At 33.0% G+C, this 27,381-nt stretch overlaps 1 long non-coding RNA gene across 1 annotated transcript in view; it reads right to left on the bottom strand.

Annotated features, from left to right (window-relative positions):
• Positions 1-15,074, bottom strand: part of LOC141563588 (uncharacterized) — a 73,604-nt gene extending 58,530 nt beyond the window's left edge. The window contains exon 1 of the long non-coding RNA XR_012488462.1: positions 15,029-15,074. This is a non-coding gene — a long non-coding RNA (uncharacterized LOC141563588). The remainder of the gene's footprint in view (positions 1-15,028) is intronic.
• Between the last annotated feature and the right edge of the window lie 12,307 nt (positions 15,075-27,381).

The raw sequence follows: 27,381 nt of genomic DNA, 5'->3' as shown, positions 1-27,381 counted from the left end.
ATTCATCATTATCTTTTTCTGTCATCTTAGCCAATCTGACAGGTGTGTAGTGGTATCTCAAAGTTGTCTTAATTTGCATTTCTCTGATCAATAGTGATTTGGAACACCCTTTCATATGAGTAGAAATAGTTTCAATTTCATCATCTGAAAATTGTCTGTTCATATCATTTGACCATTTGTCAAATGGAGAATGGATTGATTTCTTATAAATTAGAGCCAATTCTCTATATATTTTGGAAATTAGGCCTTTATCAGAAGAAAGGTAAAATTTTTAAATATAAGCTCCTCATTTAGATTGTAAACTCTTTGAAAGCAGGAACTATCTTCTATCTCTTTTTGTATCCCATTAAGCACTTAACAAATGCTTATTTATTGGTTGAAGATTAATAGGCTAATGAACTTGAATTCAATTACAAGAAAATATCAGAATATATTATTTAAAAGATGGTTGAAGAGATTTATAAAAGCAAATGTGATTTCTATGAGACACTATGAGCTCATAAGGAATAAATCAAGTCAAACTAATTAATGGCAGTTATTTTGTTATTTCCTGTCCTTCCATCTCCCCATCTGTCTCTCCCTTCCTAAACTTATTTTTGATCTTCAGCATGATTTTATTCCATTTGTACCTCCCTATTCTCTTATGTTCATAATTATTAATTAACAATCTCACTATACTCACTGTCCCTCACCTTGTATAAAGGTTGCCAATCAATTAATTACCATTCCTTATTGATTCTACTTCTAAAACATTCCTCATTTCTTCTAGTTTGTGCTATGCTGACCTTACTTTCCTCCTTTTAAAATCTTTTCCACTTAGTTTAAGCAATTAAACTTTATTTGTTTTTTTACTCTCAAATCATTCACCCTCTTTATATTGTCATGTATGCAATGCCAAATCCCAGTCCTTGATTATTCCTACCTACTTTTACCCCCATTCACATGCTACTGAATGCCATTAGAAAAAGTAATGTGACAGTGATGACTAACTCCACTATAAATTTGTCTAACTTCATATAGGTCCTCACTGCTGCATGACAATCATTTTTTTCCATGATCAACTCTCTATCACACTCTCCAATGCAACTATTCCAAACTTTTTCTTCTCTCCTCAATCTCTTTATGTCGTCTTCTCTCTTTTCCCTTCCTCAGAAATGTATTGGAGTCTATTCATGCTGGCTCTCAAAACCCAACTGTTAAATTTTCATGTTAAATGAACATGTAACTTTTACAAAATGGAAAAAAAAATCAGGGTTTGACTATTTTTGTTGATTGTCTAGACTTTAAAAGTGATGGAAAAAAATTTAATAATGCAGGTTAAAATTTTAAAATGTGTCTTGTGTATATATTTTTTCTTCCAAAGAACAGGTTGTTAAACATTTACTAGTACCCCATTTACTAGTACCCCATTGTCTTCCCATACACATAGCCAATCCATCCTCAGCACAGCACTTCAGCTTCTACTTTATTGGGGAAAAATTATGTGCCATCCAACTTGAACTCCCTCTTCTTTCCACTTGCCATGCCTTAAAATCTCATTAATATCACCCCCATTATCTCCTTTGCTTCACTCTCAGGAAGATTAATGACCTTTTCTCTTGCTCTAAAATCTCCTCCAGTTTGTTGTCCTCATATCATTGCCTCTATTTTTCTCATTCCTAATTTCTCAGTATCTACTGGCTCCTATCCTGCTATCTACAAATATTTCCAGTTCTCTACCATCTTTAAAAAGCTTCATTTGATCCTGTGATCCCACAAGTTGTTGTCTTATGTATCTTTTCCCTCTTACTGCCAAAAACCTAAAAAAGTTATCTACATTTATTGCCTCCATTTCCTCACTTCCCACTCACTTCACAGTCCCTTGCAATCTGGCTTCCAGTTCATTTAATAAAAGTTGCTCTTTCTGTGGTTACCAATGATCTTTTAATTGCTAATTCTGTAGCCTTTTCTCAGTTCTTATTCTACTGAACTTCTACAGTTACCCTGCTCTGTTTGTATCACACAATGCTAACTACCTTCTTCTCTGGGGTTCTTTCTTCTGGTTTCCCTGTCTACCTGGCATCCTTTTTATTCTCCTTTTCTTGGATCACCATGTATGTTCTGGTCCCTAATAAAGCTCTTCCCTAAGTCTTTCTTTTTTTCTACTTTGTCATTCTTGATGACCTTTTGGATTCAGGGATCATCCTTTGCAAATGACTCCCAACACTTAAATATTGAATCTTGAAATCTCTCCTGAAATCTAATTTTGTGGTCTCTATTTTGTATTATCCTCCTTCCAATTACCCTCCAATTTGATATATCCAATTCTAGGATTTTTCCTGAGTTCAAGTCCAAAATATTGGATATTTTCAACTGGACATGTTATCTATGATTCTGACTCAGCATGTCTAAAAGAAAATTCATTATCTTTACCCAAAAATTCATACTTCTGAATTTTCCAGAGAGTTTTGAATGAATTGCTATCTTTTTAGTCATTCAGGTTTATAATATCAAAGCTATCCTACAATATTCATAATCCTTCACTTTTACAAAGTTTGTCATTCAGGTTGCCAATTCCTTAGTTACCATTTCTTGTTCATTCTACTTCTATAATATTCCTCACCTCTGTCTTCTTTACTCTGTTCATATAGCCACTATCTAAGCTATTATGGTAATATTCCAATTTGTTATCTTGCTTTCAATTTCTCTTTTCTCCAATCCATCTTCCATACATATAAAAATAATATTCCTAAATTACAGATTTGATTATACTACTCTCTTGCCAAATGAACTCTATTGATTCTTTTTTCTAAATAAAATAAACTCTAGTGAATTTAGGATCATATAAAATTTTAGCATTTAAAGTCCTTTATGCTTTGGCCTCATATTACACATTGCTTCCCTTCACATATCCTCATCTTGCCATTCCTTACACATGGCATTCTTCTGCCCATATCCCTGCCTTTACCATATGTGCAATGAATTATCGATTCAAATTAATAGTATTTAAGTGCTAGTATTATGTACAAGGCACTGTGTTTTGTGCAGAGATTACAAATACAAATAAACAAAACAGTCCCTGCTCTAGAGGAGTTTACATTCTAATGGGGGGCCTGACTACACAAAAAGAAGAGCTAGAAAGTGGCATCTCTTGGAAATGGCTTACAAATGAAAATGATGCACCACCACACACTGCTGCCCTCACCTCATAGAATTTCTAGTTTTCCTCCTTCAAGAGACCTTTGTAGATCCACAAAGGTGAATTCTATTTCTAAATTCTGGGGAATGGTAGACATAGAATCCCTAAAAGTTGTACCATATTCAACCATGTTCAAAGGTATGACTTCTTGTAAATATATTATTGAATAAATATAGACAGATTGGTAATAAGGTCCAGTTAGGCTACTTCATCACAGATGAACCCTCCTCTTTTACTAGGTCAAGTGACAAATATTAAGGACTAGATATATTCTACTAGAGCTCTTTCCTTTTATTGGGTAATTTCAATTTCAAGAGGAAAAGATGTTGAAAAGTTTCCTTAACTCTTAAACTCTTAAAGGTACCTCTCCACAGTGTCCAGTAAGGGACTATTTTCTGTAAGGTAGTTTGTAGCCCTGTAGAAAGAACATCATTAACCTCATCAGGAAACTGGAATAGTTAACCTGGAAAAGGAAAAATGTAGGAAATAAATGAGAACTATCTTCAATTACTTAGAAGAAGGGTTAAATTTGTTTTGCTTGGCCAAGGGCAGAATACTTCATATGTGATTTCTTAATGAGGGCTGCAAGAGAGGATAAGGGGAGAGAATCTGGAACTCAAAGTTTTAAAAACAAATGCAAAAAAAAATTGTTTTAAATGTAATTAAATAAATGAACTATTAAAAAAAAAAAAAGAAAATCCCCAATGGAAGGTATAAAGAGTTGGACATGACTGAAAAGACTGAACAACAACATGGCAAGAAGTGATAAAGGCTGCAAAGAAATGTAATTCAGAAATACATAAGGAAAACCTTTCTAACAATTAAAATTATCCACATATGTGATGTGCCATCAAGAAGTGGTAAGCTTCCTATCAGTGAAAACCTCCAGATCTGATAACTAGTTTTTGAGATGTCACAAATGAACCATTATCAGGGATGAGTTAGATTAGATTACCCCTTTGGTCCTTTCAGATGATCAGTCTATACCTTTGAAATATAAAATAAACATAGCCTCCCTGATTTCCTGCAGCCAGACCTAGAGCCTATTGCTCTTATTTGTTTTTTGCAGAGGATGGTGAGCTATTTTTGTTGCTAAATTAAGATGTAGAATTGTAGAGCTGAGTGGGCCATACAGATCAAAAAACAACAAATTCATCTGAAAGAGAAGGAAACTGAGGCCTAGAGAGGGTAAGGGATATATACATCCTGGGTTGTACCATGTATTAGCATAGACTAGGTAAGAATCCTAGGCTTTCAACTTCCAGTCCATCTCCTTTCCACCTCACCACAGCTTGTCATTGCCATACTTCAGTTCATTTTTAGTAGTTGCTTGGATACCTAAGGTTGCCCATTAAAAATATTATTTGTAAAAATAGGTTTCTCCCTCACAGATTTTTATAAAGCTTAGAATTTTCTTTCTTTTCTAAATTAGGAATATTAGTCCAATCCTTGGGCAATGTCTAGAATGCAGTAAATGCTTTATTAATGCTCATTAATTGATTGATTGAGTAAATGTCAGGATTAATATTTTCCATGATATAGTATTTTACATTTTACCCCATCCTTTTATTTGAATCTCACAACAACCATGCAAGTTTTGAAGAACATATCTTATCCATATTTTATAGATAAAGAAACTGAGCCCAAATGTGACTTATTCAAAGTCATACTGCCATAAGTAAAGGAATGAAGCCCCAAGGCCAGTCCTTCTAATTTCTAGTTCATGGCAATTTCTCCTATTATCTTTTTAAAAATTCCTCTTATATATAAAAAGATTGAACTCTATCCTTTAAATGTCCTATTTAATTAAATATCCACTATTAATTTTTTCCTGGGCAGAAAGAGTCCTATACAAGTTTAGGATTTTTTCACATTTCTAGGGCTAAATGTTTTATTTCAATATCCTTTTCCAGACTGGGTAACATGTTTGCTACACAGAACAAAGTTTGAAAAAGATAATTCCTGCAAGAACACATTATCATATATCAATTAGAAAGTATTTGTTGAATTTCTAGGCAAGCTTCAAGAAAGATAGCTCTCTGAGGAACAGTCACCACACATGTAGGGTTAGACACCTAAAGCCCATGTGATCTGGTCTCCTATCTTCCCAAAGTCCAGGTGTTAGTACTATACTAACAGGAAGAGAAGTATAAGCTGGTTTGACTATCTCTACCTTACAAGGAGCCCACAGTTTACTTGAAGCAATGGAATTATAGGCTCTAAAGGAATAGGTATATTTTACATGAGTTCTTTAATGAAATCAGGTCTGTTATGTTTTGGGGGTTTTTGTGGGGCAACCTCAACTTTAAGGGAAAGGGGTGTCAAAAGTTTTATTTGAACTCTTTAAGAGGCCTTCCACACTGTCTAATAGAGCAAGACTTCTAAACTTTTCTCACTTGTGATCCCCTTTTAATCTGAGAAATTTTTACCTGACTTGGGTATATAGGCATATGAAATAGATAAATAAATCAAAAATACATGGATAAGAAATCATAATTTCATCACCCTACATTCAGTTATACAACCCCATATGAGATCATGACCTACAATTTAAGAAGCTGGACAACAGAAGAATATTTTATGTAAGGTAGTGGATGGCCTATCAGGAAGAACATCATGAAACCCATCTTGCAGGGATATTGAACCCAGAAAAGGAAAGACTTAGGGGACAAATGCATTGTTTTCACATAATTATTTGCATGTTGCATGTTTTTAGATTAAAATCCTTGAGAGTGGGGACTATTACCTTTCTTTGTCTGCCCAGCAGTTAGCACAGTGCCTAACATAAAGTGGGTACTCAATAATGTCCATTTATTCCTCAACTATCTGGGGAATTTCCATGGGTATCCAAGTTCAACTATACTAGCAATAAATTGCTTGCACCTACATCTAATACTAATCAGCTAATAGAACAGTCAGGAATAATACATAAAATAGCAAATTCCTTAGCTGAAATGAATATCTAAATAATTAAAAGAGAAAAGTCAAGCAAGAATAAGCTCCATAAACACAAACGAGAATAATTTCATATAGATTCTCATGTTGATTGGTGGGGAAGGGTTTAAGCCCTCCCCCCAAAATAAAATCCCTCCAAAATCTATACTCTAAAGTGAAGGAAGCTTTGGGTGTAAGCTTCAATGCTGTCTGTTAGAGCTGGAAAATTCTCCTACCTGAGTCCTCATGACTCTTCCTAGCATCCAATTTCATTTCTCTTTGCTTCTTGTGTGGAGTCCTTTTCTACTCCTTTTCTACTTCCTCTCCACCTGACATCTGTTCCTATCAAGCTCTCCATTTGCTGTCCCTACTACTAAACTTCATTTCCATAGCTACCATCTATGGAAAACCTGCTTCAACTATAGCTATGACCTTTAAATACCTTCTCACCCCACTTCAAATGACAAGAAGTACACCATATAGTTATAGATCTAACATCTGCTAATTTGTACTAGGCTTCAGGGTGACAAACACAAGAAAAGGAATTCTGAACCTTGAATCAGCTAGACATGAGTTAGAATATGGACTCAGATACTTATCAGCTCTATATCATCTAACAAATCATTTAATCTTTACTGAAGCTGCTTCTTCTTCTGTAAAGTGTATGTGTGTGTGTGGGGGGGGAATAGCACCTATCTCCCAGTTTGTAGTAAGGATAAAATAAGATTTCATTTATTAAATGCTGCAAAATTTAAAGCTATAATAATAATTATTATTGTAATTGAAGACATAGTTTGATAATATATAATAACACAAGACACATTTGGCCCACAAATTAGAATTGTTCACAGTGTATAGCAAACACTAAGTCATGTAAGTACATAGTATAGATCCGGATTTTATACAGTAGATTAAGTACAGAGACCTGATGTAAAAATAAAGTACAAAGCATTTTATAGAAAAATTTAATGTGATAGGCCAAACAGACTGTAATTGGTGGTATAGTTTAGGCTGATCTATTTGTTTAGAATCCGTTTTGGAATAAAATGAAACACTTGTAGTTTGTTTTTAACAGTTAACAAACTGAAGCTTATTTAGGCATAGTCTTGCAAGGATATTCAACTAAAACAATGTAACACTTAGTTTGGGTAGACATAGACTCTCTTGCTACTATGTGAAAATGTAACTAGTTAACTCAATAGAATATGATGATTTGGAGGGGGTGCCTGCCAAATCCAAAGGGTCTGGGCTACCCCAGTGTGCCAGTATGGCTAGTTGTCACAAAACTGCCCCAAGGAAAGAGTTGTTTGAACCTTAGCTCCCTAGGTTAATCAAGTTCAAGTGATGGCTCTAATTTTATCCTTATAACAAAATTGGGAAATAGAGGTTATTATTTCCCCTACTTTATAGAGGAAGGAAGGCAGTAATGGTTGTGATTTGCTGAATGTGTTGCTTCTATGGGTAAAATAAAAATAAAAACAAAAAACCAAAAGAAACAAACTAGCTTAGCCTATATGTAGAGGAGGGGGAACATTGGAAGATATCGTCTTTAAAAGATTATATTCAATGAATAATATAATATTCTTGAGGACTACAACTATCTTGCTTACTTGTATTTGTATGCTTGTATTTGTATCTGTAGCACTTAGTGTAGTAACTAGCTTCACAAATGTTTTTGCTTTAATTCATTTAATGATGTCAGAATTAAATCATACATATTACATGCATTCCACTAAAAATTCTACTTAATGATGTGTGTATATCTTTTTTATACATTGTGATGTAATTCTGGAATATGATATGCCTTTTGTTCCCTATTAAGCAATCTTTGCAATTTTGAGGGGTACTGTTTTCAGCCGTGCACTCTCATTATCTGTAGGGCAACTGACTACAATTCTATTCTATTAGACTGTGAGCATATAGTGGAAAAAAGAGTAAGATTACAGGTCAAGTTGTCTCATGTGGCACATGCATAAGATGTGTTCAGGCTTCAGCTGAAAATATTTCAGTTGAAAATTTCTGATTTCATGTCAGAACACTTGGTTCCAGAAACTTTAGATAAAGCATTTAATCATTAATCCTCACATATAAAATGAAGTTAATAATTTGGGAGCCTGTCTTTAAGAGTTTTTTTTTTTAGTAAAAAAAATTCATATAAATACAATGCTTTATAAATAATTTATTCCATTTTTAATTAGTTAGATCAGATAATTTTTTTTGAAAGCCATCAAAGAGGAAAGGGACTAAGGATTGTCTTTGCATTCAAAAACTAGAAATTATTTCTACTTCACTGCCCCTCAGCTCAAGGAATTTGGTCAATGTTTATGTCATATGTCATTTTTCTTTGATGAATAGAGCTGACAGCTTGACAGTAAAGGGAGCCCCATTCCTGGTGATATTCAGTCACCAAGAGTAAGCACATATTGACAAACAAATTCACAGAACTACCGTTGAGTTAATTTTGGGAAAGCTTTCCAGGGTACCACAGAGCACAAGGGGCTTTTGGTCAACATTATGAATAAAATGTTTCATTTGATGGCTCTAATCTTATGATTGAGATAATCATCTCATGTAATTCATCCACAAACTTTTTTTTATATTTAATGCAGAAGCAACTAGGTTAACACCATTGAGCTTGGAGACAAGACAACCAGGGTTCAAATCTAGCTTCAGATACTAATTGTATGGCCCTGAGAAAGCCATTTAATCTCTCAATTTGAGTTTCTTCATCTGTAAAGTGGGGAATAATAATAGCACCTTCCTCACACTGTTTCTGTTAGGATCAAATGAAATAATATTATTAAAACTTCTTCAAAATTTATTACATGTGACTTAAGATTAAAAAAAACAACAATGATATAATGTAGCTGTTGAGTTATTGTTTGTTTGTTTTTTTTTTTTCAGTCGACTGTGATCTCATTTGGGGTTTTCATGGCAAAGATACTGGAGTGGTTTGTCATTTCCTTCTCCAGCTCGTCTTAAAGATGAGGGACTAAGGCAAACAGAGTCAAGTGACTTGCCCAGAATCACACAATTAGTGTCTGAGGCTGAATTTGAACTTAAGAGGATGAGCCTTTCTGATTTTAAGTCCCATGTTTTATTTACTGCATCACTTAGCTGCCCCTCCATGATATAATATCGAGCTTAAAATCAGAAGAAAAAGAGTCTTTCTCATAGTTATTATCTGTGTTATTTTTAGAATTCAGTAATATAGGGGGAAATAAAAAACAAAGTTTCTTCGCTTGTTTATAAACATCCTTATTCCCAAGCTCTTTGTAAATCACATAGCTCTGTGATGTAAGGCAATATTAACACATTCTTTATGTTAGGAAAGGAAATAGTAAGTGAATATTTAGGACAACTTAAGTTGTTATGTTTTGTTTTTTAGCTCTCTGAATTTGGTGAGGTCCTGAGGTTGGGGGGAGGTTGATAAGAAATTGAGCAATGAAGATAAATCACAATCTGCTTCATTAGGCACCAGAAGAGAAAGATATTAGAAATTCAGGGCAATTGAAATTTGTCCAGGTGGTTTGGTTGTTAATGCAGTACCCTGGCAACACAGAAAACTGCTGGGGGTTTTTTTTTATAACTTTAGGAGTTTTACACTTTGTGCTGGCATAAATTGAGAAAAATTATAGATCAAAGATAGGAAAAATATGATGGCTTCTAGTGTAATTTCAAGAGAATATTTGAACATCAGTCTAATGAGCTTCATACCAATTGGTTGGCTAAACCAAAGTGATAAATGGCTTAGAAAAATAACTCAAATAACTTGACTTCAGGGAAATAGAATATGAAGGATGCCTAGCTTTTAAATCCAGACACAATCTTCTTCAGAGGACTTCAATAAATCCCCTACATACTTATTAAACATATACTGACCACTTATCCTTAAATCAGTTATAGAGTGCAGAGATATAACTAGCAGTGTTTTTACCACAGACAAGTAGTTAAGGTGGGGGAGATAGGATAAAATGAGGGTCACAAAATATGTGACTTGAAAAGAAAATGCACACCCTAATACATTCTAAATTTTTCTATATAGATGAAAGTTACAGTTGTGAAAGGAATGGAGTATGTCATCTGCTGACATGAGCTGTAGTCAATTGATAAAGAAATATCCTAGTGAGTAAAGCTAGAGATGGCTGCCATCACTTTCAAGGTAAGAGAAAAGAAGCTTCCCTTACCCACAAAATTTTTGTCACCTCTTCTCATTTTCCCCTTTAACAAACACCAAATCTATCCCATTCTAATTATATATAATTCCAGAGGATTTCAACCACCAGCCACTAAGTATTTATTTATTATTTCCTATGTGTCAAGCTCTGTACCAAATACTGGAATATAAATGCAATGTAATTATAATTCTTTGCCCTCAAGGGGCTTATTTTCTAAGAGGAAATATACTAAAATTGGTACATACAAGATATATACAAATTCAAAAAAAAAGGATTAAAGAAGAAAGTATAGTACTAACAACTGTAGGGGAATAGTGGATGGAATGATTAAAAAAAAACACCTTCTTCAGACAGTGGCATTCAAGATTAGTACACAAAGAGATTCTAAGATGTAGAGATTAGTAAGAAAACATTCTGGGCATAGGGGCAACAAAGTGTAAAAGTATGGAGATAGGAAATGCATTTTTGTGTGCCTGGAAAAATATGCAAAATAATGTTTTAAAAGCCTGGGAAATTGGAAGAGACCAGGTTGTAAAGGGATTTGAGTAATTAAGGAGTTTATAGTTTATTTTAGAGGGAGCCATTGGAGTTTATTGAGTAGATGAGTGACATGGTTATACATGAGTTTGGGAAAACTACTTTGGCTACTATGTAAAGAAAAAATTGGAGTGGCAAGAGGTTTGAGGCAGAAATCTAGTTGAAAGATTATTAAGTAATCCAGATTTGAAGTGATAAGAGCTTGAAATAAGGCAATAACTGAGTTATTGGAGGGGGATAAGAGGAGGAAGAGATATATTTAAGATATATAGAAAAAAAGAAATTATAAGAGAGCAGCCAGGATAGTAGAGTAGCAAAAAGTAGAGTAGCCTAGCTCCCTCCCCCATCTACTCCACAAAAACCTAGAAAATCCATCAGCTTATGTCCTGATCAAGAAGATATTTCACTTTTCACATAGTGGCATAGGTTGCTAGATTCAGGAATAGTCAACTAACAGCTCTGTCTCTCATACTCTAGAATTGTAACATCAAGGAGATGATACAGAACTGATGCTGTATCCTGGACAACTAGCAGGAATAGGAACTAGCAGCAATTTGTGACTCTTACATACAAATTGAGTAAAGATTCAGATCTAGCCTTCATTCTGATATGACACTTTCAGTAGAATAACTAGGGCAGGGAACTTAGATCAAAAAAATCCATAGTTCTATTGTTTTGAACCTGTAGGTCCTTCCAGTCAGCTGGCAGTGACTTGAACCAAAAGTAGTCTGCTTGAGCTCCAACCATGGAAAAAGCCATAAATGTGATGCCCAAACACAAAACTAGGTCAGGAGCCTGAAGAGCTCAGATGAGAGGGATAGCAACCTGACTTCAATATATTTGAGTATAGTCAATGATTACAGATTTAGAGCCTGAGTAATCCATATTAAATTTGAAGATCATTGTTCTCAATACTCTAAGAAAACAGTGACAGGACCAAAAAAAAAGAATAAAAAAAAGAAATCCAAGCAAAGCTCAGACATTTCCTCCAGAAATGCATAGATTTCTGGTAAAAAGTCCCCGTTCAAGTTTAATATAAGAACAAATAACTTCCCTCTCTCACCCCAAAAATAATTGCACCAAAAATAACTATTGAAGTGACAAGATCACCCAAGAAATAAATGTAGAAAAAGATAATGACTTTAAAACAAAGCCTCAAAAATAGCTTATACACAAGTTCAACAAGAATTTCTGGATTCTGGAAGAATTTCTAAGGAAAAGGTTTTGTTTTGTTTAGTTTTTAAAGAGATGAAATGATTTTATAAATGATAGGGAAACGTGTAAAAAATATTTGTAGCAGCTCTTTGTAGTAGCAAGAAGTTGAAAATTGAATGTCCATCAATTGAGGAATGGCTGAATAAATTATGGTATATGAATGTAATGGAATATTATTATTCTATAAGAAATGATGAGCATACTGATTTCACAAAAGCCTGAAAAGACATGAATTTATGCTTAGTGAAGTGAGCAGAACCTGGAGAACACTGTACATAATAAAAATAAGATCGTGTGAAGATCAACTATGATAGACTTGCCTCTTCTCATTGATGGGATGATATACTGGTGAATTCCAGTAGATTTGGAATGGAAAATTCCATTAGTATCCAGAGAAAGAATTATGGAGACTGAATGTGGATGGAAGCATAGTATTTTCACTTTTTTCACTTATTTGTTTGATTTTTATTTCTTGTCATTTTTTCCATTTTGGAACAGAAAATCTTACAAAAATGGATGTTGAAAAATATTTACCTGTATTTGGGGGAAATAAAATATTATTGAGAAAAATAAAATAATAAATAATAAATGATAGGGGAATAGTAGAGGAAAGGGGAAAAAAGGAAATAAGTATTTTGATGGGAAAATGTAGAAGGAGAATTAAAAGTTTGGCACAAAAATTACAAAATCTCACTGGATCCTTGAAAATCAGAATGTGCCCAGAAGAATTTAATGACCCCATGACACAATAAGAAATCCTAAAACAAAATCAAAGTACTTAAGAAAAAGGAAGAAGAAAGGAGGGAGGAAGAGGAGAGAGGGGGAAGAGGGGAAGAGGAGAAGAAGAAGAAAATGTAATATATCTCATAATAAAAGAATAACTGATCCAGAAAACAGCTCAAGTAGTGATGATTTATGAATCATTTGACTCCAATTCAAAAAAAAATCAAAAATCTAGGCATACTTTTATGGTGGGGAGTGAAGTGAGGGATGTTTCTCTAATGAAATAGAAAACTTATAAGTATTTCCCATGAAAAAAATTTCTCCTTTTCACAGGAAGAGGGTGAAGGAATATATTCAGTATAAAAGAACTGAAAAAAAAAAAAGAAAATTAGAACACAATTAGCAATCACAACAGTGAATATGAATAGGATTAAATCATCCACAATAATATAATGGGTAATAAAGTTAAATCCAATAACATGTTATTTACAAGAAATGCACTTGGCATAGATTCACACAGCTAAAATAAGAGACAAGAGCAAAATCTATTATATTTCAGTCAAGGTAAAAAAAAGAAAGAAAGGAAAGAGTAGAAATAATGTCAAATATAGACTTGATTTTAAAAAGAGATAAACAGAGTAGCCACATTATGCTGAAAAGTACCATAGAAAATGAGTCATTATTAATATATAATATATCTTTACTCAATAGCAGAGAATCTAAATACATAAAGAAAAATCTGAATGAAGTATAGGGAAAAATAGACAGTAAAATCTCAGTTTACTTCTTCCAGACTAAGACAAATCAGTTTAAAAAGAAAAAAATTAAATATTAAAACAGAATTCTAGAAAAGATGAAAGACCTCTGAAGAATTTTGAATGAAAAAATAAAGCATATTAATTTTTAGTAGAACATGATACTTTTTAAAAAACTGAACATATTTAGGGGATAAAAACCTGACAAACAAATGAAGGTAAGCAGAAATATTAAACATCTTTTCATGACTTCAGTGTAATAAAAGTTGTATTCAATAAAGAGCTACAAAAGAAATTATCAAGAATTAGTTGCAGAAAAAGAAAAGGAGGAAGGAAGGAAATAAGCTTGGTAGGAAGGAAGGAAACGGTAGGAAAGAAGAAAGGAAACAAGGTAGGAAGGAAGGAAGGAAGGAAACAAGGAAGGAGGGCCGGAAGAAAGGAAGGAAGGCAGGCAGGAAGAAATGAATGAAGGAAGGAAGAAGGGAAGGAGAGAAAGAAAGAAGAAAGGAAGGAGGGAAGATGGAACAGAGGGAGGAAGGAAAGGAGGGGGAAGAAAGGAAAAAGAAAGAACTTAAAAATATCAATTTTAGAGTAAGAAGTCTAAAAAAACTGGATTTGACTCCTGCATCCACTACCTGTCTTAATGACTTTAAGATCAACTTTCACTTTCTGTGTCTAAATTTCCTGATAGGTAAAATAAAAGAGTTATACTGGATATTTTGTGAAAATTCTTTTAAAATCAATTTTTAATTATTCAAGTTGACAATATGTTATAGAGAATACCAGTAACAGCTTGTTTCCTAAAGTCCCAAACAGGGCAGGACCAAGATGACAGAATACAATAATCCATCTGAACTGTATCAATATTCCCTTCCCAAAAACTTTAAAATAAAACCTCAAATAAAATTTTGCTGTGGCAGATTCAATAAAAAATGAGAGGGAAATATTTTTCTAGCTTAATTTAGGAGATCCACAGGAATGGGCATATACCCAATGCATGGCGGGAGCACCTTGGAGGTGGCCATGATAGCAGAAGAAGCTATTTTGGGAACTCTGAATCTAGATAACTAATCAGAAAAAAGATAATAAAGGTCTCTTTAGTGTCATGAGGTGCAAGTAGCACTGATTTGGCAACTCTATTGCTCATAAACAGTTCTGGTTCACAGTTCCAGAGCAAAGAGGAGGACTTGTGAATGATCACTGTAACGTGCTCTCCTGGCAGTTACAATTACTAGTCTGTCCTAGATCCACCAGAGTACCTTTGACCACTGTGCTTAGCAGTGTGAACTCTACCCGGCTCGCCTCCTCTGAGGCCTTCAAAGGTCTCTGGCCACAATCTCTTGAATCTATAGATTAATAACCGGTAGCGCACTCAAGAACAGCCACGTGTAATATTAAAAGCCTTTATTATACCTACTCACATAATGCCCTAACTGATGCCCTGACTTGTTGGTTCCTGAGTGAACACCTGGTCAGAAGACCCACATGTTCACTACCAAAACCCTTACCTCTTTTGGCTATCCATCTTGGCTTGGCCACGCAGGCTAGGGAGCCAGGGTGAAGAGCGCCAGGTTAAAGAGAGCTACTGCTGCCTGCAGTGGGCTTATAAAGGGCCTGTGAGGTCACACACACAGCCAATCAGCGAGAGAGTCACCCATTACGAAGCTATCTCAAAATGGACAGGATCCCACCTACAAGGCAGTCCTAATATCCACAGAAATTACTTCCGGGCCTCAATGATGTGCTGTGGCGCAGCCCATTTAAAGGGCCCTTACAGATCACGATGGAACAGATTCTGGTCACAATTCCAGGGCCAAAAGGAGCACCAGTATTTGTGAATAGAGGAGTTCTTCCTTGGTAAAGGGAAGAATGAAGACCAGAGGAGTAGTGACCACACTTCCCAGCATAACACCACATGGACGCACTGAAAACTTGCAGACATCCAGGACTAGCTCTGAAAACAAGATCATGAAATAGCCTAAAACATTGCAATGCCTCCCTATCTCCAGGTGAACAGAGCCCAATTTCAACATAAATTTCAAAGTGATGAAATAGATTGGGGGGAAAAAAAATTAAAACAACAAAAAGAAAACTTGATCATAAAAATCTACATGGTAGCAGAGAAGATTAAGACAAACTTAGAAGAAGACAATACTGTGAAAAGACAAAAATGCTAATTGAACCCAAGGCCAGCAAAAATTCCTAAAAGCTAAAGAAAGTGATAAGAGTGGTAAGGGAGGAGCAGTTAGGTGGCACCAGCTCTGAAGTCAGAAGGATCTGAGTTCAAATCTGAACTCAAGACACTTAACACTTCCTAGCTGTATGACCCTGGGCAAATCACTTAATCCCAAATTGCCTCAGCAAAAAATAAATAAATAAATAAATAAGGGAAAATTGGGAGAAGAAATTAGTTATGCAGAAAATTATGATCCAGATGATAAAATGGAAATCGAAACAATCAACTTATCATCTGAAAGAGATCCTAAAATAAAAATCCCCAGGAATATTATATACAAATTCTAAAACTCCTAAGTCAAGGAGAAAATATCAGAAGTAGACAGAAGGAAATACCAAATATCATGGAGCCACAATCAGGATAACACAAGATTTATTAGATTCCACATTAAAGAAACAAAGGGCTTGGAATATGATATTCCAAAGGGCAAAGGAGCTATGATTATAATCAAGAATAACCTATCCAGCAAAACTGAACATAATCCTTTGGGTGAGTATGGGGGGGAGGATGGCCATTTAATGAAACAGAAGACTTCTAAGCATTCCTGATGAAAACACCAGAACTAAGTAGAAAATCTGACATTCAAACAGAAGATTCAAGAGAAATATAGAAAGGTAAACACAAAACAAGTAATCATAGGGGATTCAATGCCAATATGGAGAAATGATACATATAACTTCTAAGAACTTTATCATTATTAGGTCAGTTAGATGGAGTTTCCACAGAAAGAGAGCAGGGTATGATTTGGGATGATTCTCCCAAAAAATGGAGTGGGAAAAAGATATATTGGGAGGAGAGGAAAGGGACAGCTGGAATGGGACAAATTTTCTCACATAAGGGAAGCCCACAAGGAAGAATTTCAATAATGATGGGGGAAACGGTGAAGAGATTGGTAGGCAATGTTTGAACTTCACTTTCATTAGAATTGGTTCTAAATATTCATAATTTTGTGGTGGCAAACAATTTAAACTTGAAGGGATGCTCATCAAATAGTGAACGGTTAAAAAAAATGTGGCAAATTGTGAACAGGATGCTTTCAGAAAAACCTGGACTTACATGAACTGATATAAAGCAAAGTAAGAAGAACTGGGAAAATCATGTTGAACAGTTAGAGCAATGTTCTGTAAAACATTTGGCTACTCTTATTGATAAAGTAATCCAAAACAATCCAAAGGACTCATGATGAAAAAATTGATGTGTATTTCCACAGGGAAAACTGATGACCTTTGAATTAAAAGTATTATTTTCTTAAAATATAATGTTCTTTCTTTCCTTTTTTCTTTTTGCTTTTTTTGTGATATGGCTAATAGGGAAATTATGTTTTTCATGATTTCATATATGTAATTGATATTATATTATCAGTTTTCTCAGTGGGTAAAGGAGGGATAGAAAGAAGGGAGAAAATCTGGAACTCAAAATTTTAAAAGATAAAAATGTTAAAAATCAATAATAATTTTGAATTTAATAATTAACTATAGACTAATAATTCTAAAGAATAATCAGGTCAAAGACAAAATCTTAAAAATATATAAAATTTCATTAAAGATAATGAAAATAACATACCAAAAAATTTAAGATGTAGCCTAACTAGTCCTTTGGGAGAATACTATCTCTACTATTTATTCATCAAAAGAAAGAAAGAACAGATAAGCAAATTGGACATGAAACTTTAATTAATGGAAAAACCAACAAATATTTAAGTCCAATTAAAACTTAAGGAAATTTTGGTAATCAAAAAAAAAGATTAATAAAGTTGAAAGCAAAACTATCAATTTAATAAGAAAATGAGGTGGTTGGTTGTTTTTTTTTAAATAGATAAACCCTTTGCTAATTTGATTAAGAAGAAAAAACCAAAATTACCAATATAAAACCAAAAAATACAAATGAGGGAAAGTATTAGAAATTGCTTTGCTCAATTTCATACCAATAAAATATAATGTAAATGAAATGTATGAATATTTACACACAACAAACCAAGAAATAGATGATTTAAATATACCAGAATTAGAAAATGCAATTGAGCAAATCTTGTTACCCCAAAGATAGATTTTTTAAATTATTATTATAGCTTTTTATTTATAAGATATATGCATAGGTAATTTTTCAGCATTGACAATTGCAAAACTTTTGTTCCAACTTTTCCCCTCCTTTTCCCTACCCCTTCCCCCCAGATGGCAGGTTGACCAACACATGTTAAATATGTTAAAGTATAAATTAAATACAATATATGTATACATGCCCAAACAGTTATTTTGCTGTACAAAAAGAATCTGACTTTGAAATAGTGTACAATTAGCCTGTGAAGGAAATAAAAAAATGCAAGCGAAAAAAAATAGAGGCATTGGCAATTCTATGTAGCTGGTTCAGTTCATTACTGCTCTATTGGAGCTGATTTGGTTCATCTCATTGTTGAAGAGGGCCACATCCATCAGAATTGATCATCATATAGTATTGTTATTGAATATATAATGATCTCCTGGTCCTGCTCATTTCACTCAGCATCTTGATTGAATTTTTAAGTTTGACTTTGTCTGAGATCAATGCTTACTAATCCTCTATTTTTTCTAATACACTCCATTCCTGATCCTTATTACTTTGTGCATATCTCTTATTTCCTATCCTTGCTAACTATTCCACTTTAGTTCAACTCTTTTTTTTTATAGATACTTTTATTTATTTAGAATTTTTTTTTATAATATTATCCTTTGTATTCATTTTTCCAAATTATCCCCGCCCTCCCTTCACTCTCTCCCCCCATGACAGGCAATCCCATACATTTTACATGTGTTACAATATAACCTAGATACAATATATGTGTGTAAATACAATTTTCTTATTGCACATTAAGTATTAGATTCCGAAGGTATAAGTAACCTGGGTAGATAGACAGTAGTGCTAACAATTTACATTCACTTCCCAGTGTTCCTTCTCTGGGTGTAGTTATTTCTGTCCATCATTGATCAACTGGAAGTGAGTTGGATCTTCTTTATGTTGAAGATTTCCACTTCCATCAGAATACCTCTTCATACAGCATTGAAGTGTACAGCGATCTTCTGGTTCTATTCATTTCACTCAGCATCAGTTGATGTAAGTCTCTCCAAGCCTCTCTGTATTCCTCCTGCTGGTCATTTCTTACAGAGCAATAATATTCCATAACCTTCATATACCATAATTTACCCAACCATTCTCCAATTGATGGACACCCATTCAACTTCCAGTTTCTAGCTACAACAAAAAGAGCTGCCACAAACATTTTGGCACATACAGGTCCCTTTCCACTCTTTAGTATTTCTTTGGGATATAAGCCCAATAGCAGCAATGCTGGGTCAAAGGGTATGCACAGTTTGATAACTTTTTGAGCATAGTTCCAAACTGCTCTCCAGAATGGCTGGATTCTTTCACAACTCCACCAACAATGCATCAGTGTCCCAGTTATCTCAGAGTTGTCTTAATTTGCATTTCTCTGATCAATAGTGATTTGGAACACTCTTTCATATGAGTGGATATAGTTTCAATTTCTTCATCTGAGAATTGTCTGTTCATATCCTTTGACCATTTATCAATTGGAGAATGGTTCGGTTTCTTATAAATTAGGGTCAGTTCTCTATATATTTTGGAAATGAGACCTTTGTCAGAACCTTTAACTTTAAAAATATTTTCCCAATTTGTTACTTCCCTTCTAATCTTGTTTGCATTAGTATTGTTTGTAAAGAAACTTTTTAGTTTGATGTAATCAAAATCTTCTATTTTGTGATCAATAATGATCTCTAGTTCTCCTCTGGTCATACATTTCTTCCTTCTCCACAGGTCTGAGAGGTAGACTATTCTCTGTTCCTCTAATCTATTTATGGCTAAATCATAGACCCATTTTGATCTTATCTTGGTATATGGTGTTAAGTGTGGATCCATATCTAGTTTCTGCCATACTAATTTCCAGTTTTCCCAACAGTTTTTTCCAAATAATGAATTTTTATCCCTAATGTTGGTATCTTTGGGTTTGTCAAATATTAGATTGCTATAGATGTACCCTTTTTTGACCTTTGTATCTAATCTGTTCCACTGATCTACCAGTCTATTTCTTAGCCAGTACCAAATGGTTTTGGTGACTGCTGCTATATAATATAGCTTTAGATCAGGTACACTTAGACCACCTTCCTCTGACTTTTTTTTCATTAGTTCCCTTGCAATTCTTGACCTTTTATTCTTCCATATGAATTTTGTTGTTATTTTTTCTAGGTCATTAAAATAGTTTCTTGGGAGTCTGATTGGTATAGCACTAAATAAATAGATTAGTTTGGGGAGTATTGTCATCTTTATTATATTCGCTCGGCCTATCCAAGAGCACTGAATGTCTTTCCAATTATTTAAATCTGACTTTATTTTTGTGGCAAGTGTTTTGTAATTTTTCTCATATAATTCCTGACTATTCTTTGGTAGATGGATTCCCAAATACTTTATACTCTCAACATTTATTTGGAATGGAATTTCTCTTTGTATCTCTTGCTTTTGCATTTTGTTAGTGATATATAAAAATGCCGAGGATTTATGTGGATTTATTTTGTATCCTGCCACAAAGATAGATTTATAAGAGAACTATAACCAACATTCAATGCATAATTAAAATCAATATTATTGAAACTATTTGAAAAAAAAATTAGCCAAAGCTTCTAAAGATTTTCTGTAATACAAATATGACCTTGATATGAAAACCATAAAACCAGAAGAAAAAAAATTTGGAATAATATTCCCAATCAACATTATTCCAAAATCTTTTTAAAAATTACATATTAGCAAGTGAACCACAGTAACATATCTAAAAGATTGACACTATGTTTAGAATGGATTTGTGCCAAAATACAGGGTTTATTCAATATCAGGATAATTGTCAACATATTAATAATAAGAAAAAAATTCAGAAACAACTTTTGAGAAGGTAGAAGATCCATTCCTGTTTTTTAAATTAAAAAATTAGGAAGAAATATTTTTTTCTTAATATTATAAGTAACATCTACCTAAAACTAAGAATCAGCATTGCATTTTATAGCGATAAATTGGAAGGTCCTTCCAGGCAGGTCAAATGTAAAGCAGAGATGCCCATTTTTCACTATTATCATTTGACATAGAGCTTCTGTGGCCATAAAATAAAACCTACCCAAAAAAAGAAATTAAATAAACAAACACAGGCAAAGGGAAAATAAAACCATCACTTTGTGCAGATGTTATGATTATGTACTTTAAGAACTCTAGGGAACCAACTAAAATTAATTGAAACAATCAATCACTTTAGCAAAGTTTCAGAATATAAAATAAATCCATATAAATCATAAACATTTATGTTTATTACCAACAAATTCACAGCAGGAGCAGATCAAAAGAGAAATTCCATTTAAAATAACTACAGCATGTATAAAATGCTTGGGAGTCTGCCAACCAATATACATAAAGAAATTATGTAACTACAACTACAAAACACTCTCCATACAAGTACAGACTGAAATACTTGAGAGATGTTAATTGTTTATAATTAGGTCAAGCCAATAAAATAAAATGACAATATCATATGAGTTAATTTACTTATTTAGTGTCATACCAAGAAAATTACTAAATAATTATTTTGTAAAGCTAGAAAAATAGGAATGAAATTCATCTACAGGAATAAAGGCTCAAGAATCTCAAGGGAAACATTTTGTAAAAGTGGCATAGATGGGGACTTAGAAGTACTAGTTATCAAACTATGCTATAAAGCAGTAGTTATCAAAATTATTTGGTCCTGATTAAGAAACAAAGAGATTGATCTATGAAATAGTTTAGGTACAAAATATACAGAAGAAGCAAACAAATAGAATAAACAAGTTTTTAATAAGCCTAGTTGCTGGGGCAATAAATCACACTTTGCCAAAATCTTCCAGGAAAAATGTAAAGTGGTTTGCTAGAAACTTAGATATAGACTACCATCTCAAACCACATACCAAGATAAGCACCAAATTAATAGATGATTTAGAAATAAAGTCTGACATAAAAAAAAATAGAGGGACAATTCACATTTCCTTTGTATAAAGAAAGATTTCATGACAACAAAGTGGTAAAAGGGATCACAGAAACTAAAATGGATAATTTTGGCTATGTAAAATTTAAAATATTTTGCATGCATATAGGTTTGTACATGTGTACATGCCTGCTCATGCATGCATAAACACATCCACACACACTATAATGTAAAAATTATAAATGAATCAGTCCCAGGGAGCAACAAGTTTCTCTAATGAGGGTTCCATTTACAAAATATAGTTTTAGAAACTGGTATAAATTAATCATTTCGTAAATGATAAATGGTCAGAAGATATGAATAAACTTTTCAGAGAAAGAAATTCAAGCTAACAGCCATATAGGTGAAAATGCTCCATTTTGTAGATGATTAGAAAAATCTAAATTAAATAATCCTGAGGCTTTACCTCATACCTACCAGATATACAAAGTAGACAGAAAAAAATGAAAACTCTTGGAAGGGCTGTGGGATTCCACTGTTGGTGGAATTAGTCCAGCTATTGTGGATGTTAAATTATATCCCTAAATTTACTATATTATTTATATCCTTTGAACCATGGATATCCTCATAGAAAAATATTGATAACAATTCTTTTTGTTATGGCAAATAACTGGAAACTAATAAGATCAACTGGAGAATGGTTGAGCAAATTTAGTATATAAATCTCACGTAAAACTATTGTGCTATAAGAAATGATGAAGAAGATGTTTTAAGAGAAATATGGGTAAACTTGTATGAACTGGTACAGAATGAAGTAAACAGAAACAGGAGAACAATTTATATTATACCAACATTTTAAAAACACAATTTAAAAAGATTTAAAAGCTCTGATAAACACAATAACGAATCACAATACCAGAAAATTCATGATGAAGCATGCTACCATCCTGAAGAAGACATGATAGATGGAGGGTACAGATTAAGATATGGGTATAAATAGATGGGCAGATTTTAAATATAGACAATGAAGGAATTTGTTTTGCTTGACTAGGAATATATGTTGTTGAAATAGTTTTGTTTTTCTTTATTTTTTTAATTGGAGAAGTGGAAAAAAGATTTTTCTTAAATGAAAAAATATTAATTAAATTTTAAAAAGAATGAAATTACCGTATATGGGAATTTTGCCTCACAAAGACATGCCATGTATTAGATAGACGTAGCACTAAAAGCAGACAACGTAGGTATCGATGGTTGAGAAAAGGAAATCTATTTTCTTAGATCTTAGGGGTTACTACTTTCAGATCCATTAAAATTCTCTCTGTTGTGTCTGAATAGATGGTTTGTTATAAAGACTATTATGTAATGCTAATGAAATAATAACTATTGATAAAACTAATTTAAATCATATTTCTAATGTAATAAAGATGCTATCTTCATTTTATATATGAGGAAATTAAAGAATAAAGGTTAAATAATTTTCCTAAGTTTACATAGCCATTCATTGATGGAACATTTAGAAATAGGTATTTCCTCAAACTCCTAAATCTTGGTCTTCCCAAGAAACTTACTATAACTATAAGTTGCAACAGAATTGTCAGTGACCATGAGTTTTCTATGTCAATGAAATGAGAAATCCAAACCAAAAGTCAGGAAATAAGAAAAATTCCTAAACTAGTGTTTTCTCCATTGGACCACAAACAAGGTTCCCTAATATTTTACACTATAAGCTGTCATCATATAAAGATTAAGATATGGGTATAAATAGATGGGCAGATTTTAAATATAGACAATGAAGGAATTTGCCATTTATCATCACTATCAGAGAAAGAATCTTTCATTGTCTTTAATTGTGCTTATACTGTACTCAGGGGGAACTGTAGATCTACTGTACAGTTGACCCAATCTTAAAACCATCAAAGGAGATCTGGATCTACTAAATAATAAACTGAGACCTCCCAGTAGTGATTAGAGTCGCTCCAATATCCTGTGAGTCATAAAATCAAAGATTTAGAGCCTCCAGACTTTGGAAGCCTCTAATACCCTAATTTTACAGATAAAGAAACCCAGTGGTAAGTGACCTGTTATACTTCACAGAGGTTACAAATGTCATAGTAGGCTTTGAATACTTCATATTTCTGTTAGAAAATATAAGAATTAGATAAAAATCTCAGAAGTCCCCTAATTCATCCTATACCTGAGAATCTGGGATGGGGAAAGCCCTCTATTTAAAGACCTCCAGCAATGAAAAACTCAGCTTCTGAGATAGCCCATTACATTTTGTACAATATGAAAAAAAAAAAGCAAAATAGAAAAAGAGAAAATGAAGAAAATTGTTGGAAAGTATTGTGCCAAATTACATGTCAATAAAATTGGTAACTTAAAATAAATGTGAATATTTATGATGATATAAAATACAGGGATTAAAAGAACAAGAAATACAAATTTTGAACCACTCAATCTTAAGGCAAAAAATTGAATAAACAATAATTTAACTCTCAACAAGAAAAGAAAAAGCTGTAGGCCTAAATGGATTTTACAAAACATTCAAAGAATAATGAACTCCAATACTACATAAATTGCTTACACAAATAAAGATGTTTTTGTCAATGTTTATGAAACAAATATGACATTGCTACCTAAACTGAGGCTAGATAAAGCAAAATAAAATAAAATTATAGCTTAGTGTCTCTAATGAATAATAATACAAAAATATTGAATGAAATATTAGTGAAAAAGCTACAGCATTGTCAAAAGATTTTTAGTATTATCTGACTAGATTTATATCAGGAATCAAGGACTGGTTCAAGACAGGGGAAAATACATATATAATTAATAATAAAAATAATTTTAAATAATATGATTATAGCTATAGATGCAAAAATAGCTTTTGTCAAAATAAAATGCTTATTTGTAGTAAACATGCCGGAAAGCATAGGGATAAATGGTGCCAATGTTACCACTACTATTTAGTAAAGTTCTAGAATGCTAGCTATAATAATAGGAAAAAGAAATAAAAGAACTAGCAACATGCCAAGATAAAATTATTGCTTTTGCACATGACTTAATAACTTGTAGAATTCTAAAGATTCAATTAAAAATTCAGGGAAAAGATGACTTCTGCAATGTAACAAATAAACCCACAAAATTATTAGCCTTCTAGTATATTCAAACAAAACTGATAAAGAAGACATAGAAAAGGAAATCTTATTCAAAATAGATATGTATAAAATATCTAAGAGATCACCTGCCAAAAAATACTTAGGGCCAAAATGAATACATTGACAAAACATTTTTTGTTGAACTAAAAGACTTACATAAGAGTCAAGATATTGATAGTTCATGGAAATACCATGATAACATAATTATAAATGAAAAGATAATTCTACCCATATTAATTTGAATATTCAATGTCATAATAATTAGATTAACAAAATATTATTTATAGCTGTAAATGAAATAATAACAAAAACCATCTGAGAAAGTAAAAGGTTAACAAACTCCAAGGAAAAGTTGGTATTAAGGTATCACATGTCAAATTATTCTAACGTAGTAATCATCAAAAAAGTCTTTTATATTGGTTAGAAAATAGAAAACTTGATCACTGTGACAGACAGCCCCAGAGGCAACCGCACATGAAAGCATTGAGTTCAATAAATAAAAGATAATAATTGTTGAAATAAAGTCCTCTTATTAGACAAAAATTGCTAAGGAAACTGAAAAACAATCTAGTTTCTACTAGTTTAGATCAGCATCTTCTGCCATATTACACAATAAAGTGCAAATGGATAAATAACAAATATATGTCATGTCATTAAAAAATTAGAGAACACAGAAAGGAGATATCTTTCACAGTGATGGCCAAGGGGGAGAATTATTACCAATATAAAGTGAAGAGATAACTATGAATAGCAAAATAAATTTTGATCCCCATGAAATTAAAAAGCTGAACGTGCAAGATATATGTAATTAAAATTATAAAATAAACACTTAACTGGGAGAAATCATTGTAATATTTATCCTCTCTCTCTCTCTCTCTCTCTCTCTCTCTCTCTCTCTCTCTCTCTCTCTCTCTCTCTCTCTCTCTCTCTCTCTCTCTCTCTCCCACACACACACACACTATATATTGTGTATGTTTGTCTCTGCACAATTAAAGACAATGAAGGATTCTTTCTCTGGTAGTGATAATAACTGGCAATAGGATGCCTTTATCGGATGACAGCTTATAGTATAAAGTATTAGGGGACCTCATTTGTGGTCCAATGGAGCAAGTACTAATTTAGGAATTTTTCTTGTTTCCTAACTTTTGGTTTGGATTTCTCATTCCATTGACATAGAAAGCTCACTGTCATTGACAATTCTGCATAATACATTTTGTGTGTATATCTGTGTGTGTGTGTGTAACTGAGATAAATGAACAAGAATACAAAGCATTCCACAATAGGTAAGCAGCGAAAGATTATGAGGCAGTTGTCAAATAAAGGAATGTGTACTATCAATAACTGTAAGAAAAATGCTGCAAATCACTAATGATAATAGAAATGTAAATCAAACAATTCTGTGGTTCTATCTCACAATCATTAAACTGGTAAAAATGCAAAAAGAAAAAAAGAGTAATGATTGGAAAATATGAAAAAAGACAAGAATACTAATTAATGCACTATTGGTGGTGCTATGAATTGGTTCGAACATTCTAGAAAACAGTTTGAAAACAAGTACCCAATACTAATACATTGTTGGTGGAACTCTGAACAGATCCAGCCATTCTGGAGAGCAATTTAGAACTATGCTCAAAAAATTATCAAACTGTGCATTCCCTTTGACCCAGCAGTGTTTCTACTGGGTCTATATCCCAAAGATATCTTAAAGGAGAGAAAGGAACCCACATGTGCAAAAATGTTTGTGGCAGGCCTTTTTGTAGTGGCAAGAAACTGGAAACCATCAGTTGGAGAATGGCTGAATAAGTTACGGTACATGAATATTATGGAATATTATTGATCTATAAGATATGATAAGCAGGATGATTTAGAGAGGCCTGGAGAGACTTAAATGAACTGATACTAACTGAAATGAGCAGAACCAGGAGATGGCAACAACAATATTATATGGTGATCAATTTTGATAGTCATGACTTTACAACAATGAGATGATTGAGACCAGTTTCAATGATCTCATGATGAAGAGAGCAATCTACACCCAGAGAGAGGGCTGTGGGAACTGAGTATGGATCATAATATAATATTCTCATTCTTTTTGTTGTTGTTCATTTGCATCTTGTTTTCTTATTCATTTTTCCTTTCTGATCTAATCTTTCTTGTGCAGCAAGATTAATTTTATGTTTACATGTATTGGATTTAACGTATATTTTAACATGTATAACATATATTGGATTACTCTAGGGGAGGGAGTGGGAAGAATGAGGGGAAATTTGGAACATAAGGCTATACTAGGATCAATGTTGAAAAATTATCCATGCATATATTTGAAAATAAAAAGCTTTGATTTTAAAAAGGGAATAAAAGCTCCCCCAAAGTTACTAAACTGTACGTGTTTTTCAGTCCAAGAATGTCAGAAACTGTCAGTCAAGGAAGTCAAAAAAGAGGGAAAGGATTTTTATTACAATAATATTTATAACAGTACTC

This window comes from Sminthopsis crassicaudata, chromosome 3 (assembly GCF_048593235.1).
Source record: "Sminthopsis crassicaudata isolate SCR6 chromosome 3, ASM4859323v1, whole genome shotgun sequence".
Classification (NCBI taxonomy): Eukaryota; Metazoa; Chordata; class Mammalia; order Dasyuromorphia; family Dasyuridae; genus Sminthopsis; species Sminthopsis crassicaudata.
The sequence above is the reverse complement of the archived record's forward strand: the minus strand, read 5'-3'. Positions and strand labels throughout refer to the sequence as shown.